Raw genomic sequence first — 3445 nt, forward strand, 5'->3', positions numbered from 1 at the left:
ATTCTCCTGCCTCAGCCTCCCGAGTAGCTGGGATTACAGGCACGCGCCACTATGCTCAGCTGATTTTTTGTATTTTTAGTAGAGACGGGGTTTCACCATGTTGACCAGGATGGTGTCGATCTCTTGACCTCATGATCCACCCGCCTCGGCCTCCCAAAGTGTTGGGATTACAGGCGTGAGCCACCGCGCCTGGCTAAAGTTTTCTTAAAATCAAGGTAGGAGTCATTTTTTAACCAAAGATTATATTCCTTTTTTTTTTCTTTTTTAACTTTCATTTTAGGTTCAGGAGCATATGTGCAGTTTTGTTATATAGGTAAACTTGTGTCATGAGATTTTGGTGTGCAGAATATTTCATTATCCAGGTACTAAGCATAGTACCTGATAGGTATTTTAAAATATGAAATGCTTCATGAATCTGCATGTCATCCTTATGCAGGGGACATGCTAATCTCTGTCTCATCCCAATTTTAGTATTGTATCTGTGCTGCTGAAACTAGCACCAAAAGTTATATTTTATAGTTATGTCAAATGAAAATTGCATCTGATCTATGAATATTACTCTGGAAAAACCCCTTGAGTTGTCCAGTGTATAGTAGCAGTCAGGATTAATACATTCTTTACCATCTCTTCATAAATCCAGTGCAGCCAGATTTTCCTCCAGTGCTGGAGTCCATCACTGTTGCTGCAGATCAGCAACAAATGAAGTCATTGGTTTCCATTTCAGGCCTCTATTGTATGAAAAACATGGGCCGTGTGAAAAATACAGGTCATGTGAACGTAGTTGACTTGTTAGGAATTAAAGATATAGATGATGCAATTTCCCTGAATTATTATTTTTTTTTTTCCTGAGACTGAGTCTTTCTCTGTTGCCCAGGCTGGAATGCAGTGGCACCATGTCAGCTCATTGCAACCTCCACCTCCTGGTTCAAGAGATTCTCCTGCCTGCCTCAGCCTCCCAAGGAGCTGGGACTACAGGCATGCACCACTACGCCTGGCTAATTTTTTTTGTATTTTTAGAGAAACGGGGTTTCACCATGTTAGTCAGGCTGGTCTGACTCAAACTCCTGACCTCAAATGATCCACCTGCTTCAGCCTCCCAAAGTGCTGGGATTACTGGCGTGAGCCACTGCACCCAGCCTTGGATTCTTAAATTCTATTTACTTCATAAGATTTTATCTAATCCCGTTCCTCGCTTGTATTTATCTTATGATTAAGTTATCCTATCTAGTCCTAGTAAACCTTAACATTCTTTCTATATGTAATACATTCTCCTGAAAAAAAATGGTCTTCTCCAAGTAGATAGAATCTTAATATTTTTATTTTTTTAATCTTTTTTTCTTTATTTTTAAACAGTTAAGATCATTCTGTACATACAATTTAATAGTATCTTGCTTTTTAGGTTTTCTTTGTTAAAGTTTATTACACCTTTTTAAACACCATACCTTTCATCAAGTGAAGATATTTAGCCATGCAAATGGTTACACATTTTTATTGTTTTTAGTTTTCTGATACTATAAATAATGTTGCAATGGGCATATATGAACATAAATCTTAGCCCTCTGTACTTTTCCATGTTTTAAAATGTTTGTTTGTTTGTTAGTGATAGGATCTCAGTCTGTCCCTCAGGCTGGAATACAATGGCGCAACTCACTGCAGCCTTGACATCCCTGGGCTAAAGCGATTCTCCCACCTCAGCCTCCCAAAGTCCCAAAGTGCTGGGACTACAGGCGTGAGCCACATGCCAGCCTGACTGTACATTTGTGGTTTTTTTTGAGATGAAGTTTCACTCTTGTCACCCAGACTGAAGTGCAATGGTTCCATCTCAGCTCACTGCAACCTCTGCCTCCTGGGTTCAAGCAATTCTCCTGCCTCAGCTTCCCGATTAGCTGGGATTACAGGCATGCACCACCACGCCAGGCTAATTTTGTATTTTTAATAGAGATGGGGTTTCACCATGTTGGTCAGGCTAGTTTTGAACTCCCGACCTCAGGTGATCTGCCCACCTTGGCCTCTCAAAGTGCTAGGATTATAGGCGTGAGCCATCGTGCCCAGCCTATAGAATGGTTTTTATGTGAAGAAATGGTCTATGTTAGAAACTGATAGCTTTTTTTCTGAGACAAAGTCTCACTCTGTTGCCTAAACTGCCGTGCAGTGGCACAATCTCAGCTCACTGCAACCTCCACCTCCTGGGTTCAAGTGATTCTCCTGCCTCAGCCTCCTGAGTAATTGGGACTACAGGAACATGCCACCATGCCCAGCTAATTTTTTTTTTTTGTATTTTTTAGTAAAGACGGGGTTTCACTATGTTGACCAGGCTAGTCTTGAAGTCCTGACCTTGTGATCCACCTGCCTATGACTCCCAAAGTTCTGGGATTACAGGCAAGAGCCACCACACCCAACCTGATGGCTCTTAGTCATTAAGAGGAAAATAAACTATGTTTTTGGTTTTTTTTTTTTTTTTTTTTGAGACAGAGTCTGGCTCTGTCACCCAAGCTGTAGTGCAGTGGCATGATCTCGGCTCACTGCAACCTCTGCCTTCCAGGTTCAACTGATTCTCTTGCCTCAGTCTCTGGAGTAGCTGGAACTATAGGCATGTGCCACCACACCCAGCTAATTTTTGTATTTTTAGTAGAGGCAGGTTTTCTCACATGGAACACATATAAGTATAAAAATATAAGAGAAAAAAATTGTGTTTGCCTCAAATGTAGAATTCCTTGCTTTTTAACACCCTGCAAAACATTGAGTGGAAAGAAAAAGGGATATCCTACAGATTGATAACTAAAAAAAAAAAAAAAAAAGGAGACAGGGTTTCATCATGTTGGCCAGGCTTGTCTCAAACTCCTGACCTCAAGTAATTCACCCACCTCGGTCTCACAAAGTGATGAGATTACCAGCATGAGCCACTGTGCCCGGCCAATAAATGTTTTTTGAGGATTGCCTTTGGATAGTGAGATTTTATTTATTTATTTTTTGTTTGTTTTTGTATTTTTATTTTTATTTATTTATTTTTGGGGGATAGTGAGATTTTAAGGAGTTCAAATGCTAGGAGAAGTTTGAGGGGTGTTCAGTGTTTTATCTTTTGATCTCTTCATCAGTTTTCAGCTTTCGTTTTTGTTAATGCTTCTCATCTCTGAACATTATGTATACTCAGGATTTTTTTATGCGATTCTTAAATAAGAACCTGTAAATGCCAAACTCCAAAGTGTCCCCCTTTTCTCACAACAGCAGTTGTCCTAGCCTCTCCCCAATCCTTTTGATTTCTTTTTTAAAAAAGCCAAAAATCAAACAACAGTGTCAGGATTTAAAACCAGTTATAGGCCAGGCGTGGTGGCTCACGCCTATAATCCCAGCACTTTGGGAGGCCGAGGCGGGTGGATCACAAGGTTGAGAGATCGAGACCATCCTGGTCAACATGGTGAAACCCCGACTCTACTAAAAAAAATGC

The 3445-nt window shown here is 40.5% G+C and overlaps 1 non-coding gene across 1 annotated transcript; it reads right to left on the reverse strand.

The window, feature by feature from the left end:
* Nucleotides 1-391: 391 nt before the first annotated feature.
* On the reverse strand, nucleotides 392-493 carry LOC119473880. The gene has a single exon (XR_005203128.1). It is a non-coding gene; the product is annotated as a U6 spliceosomal RNA (small nuclear RNA).
* Nucleotides 494-3445: the final 2952 nt, after the last annotated feature.

Source organism: Cebus imitator, unplaced genomic scaffold (genome assembly GCF_001604975.1).
Source record: "Cebus imitator isolate Cc_AM_T3 unplaced genomic scaffold, Cebus_imitator-1.0 Scaffold191, whole genome shotgun sequence".
Lineage (NCBI taxonomy): Eukaryota > Metazoa > Chordata > Mammalia > Primates > Cebidae > Cebus > Cebus imitator.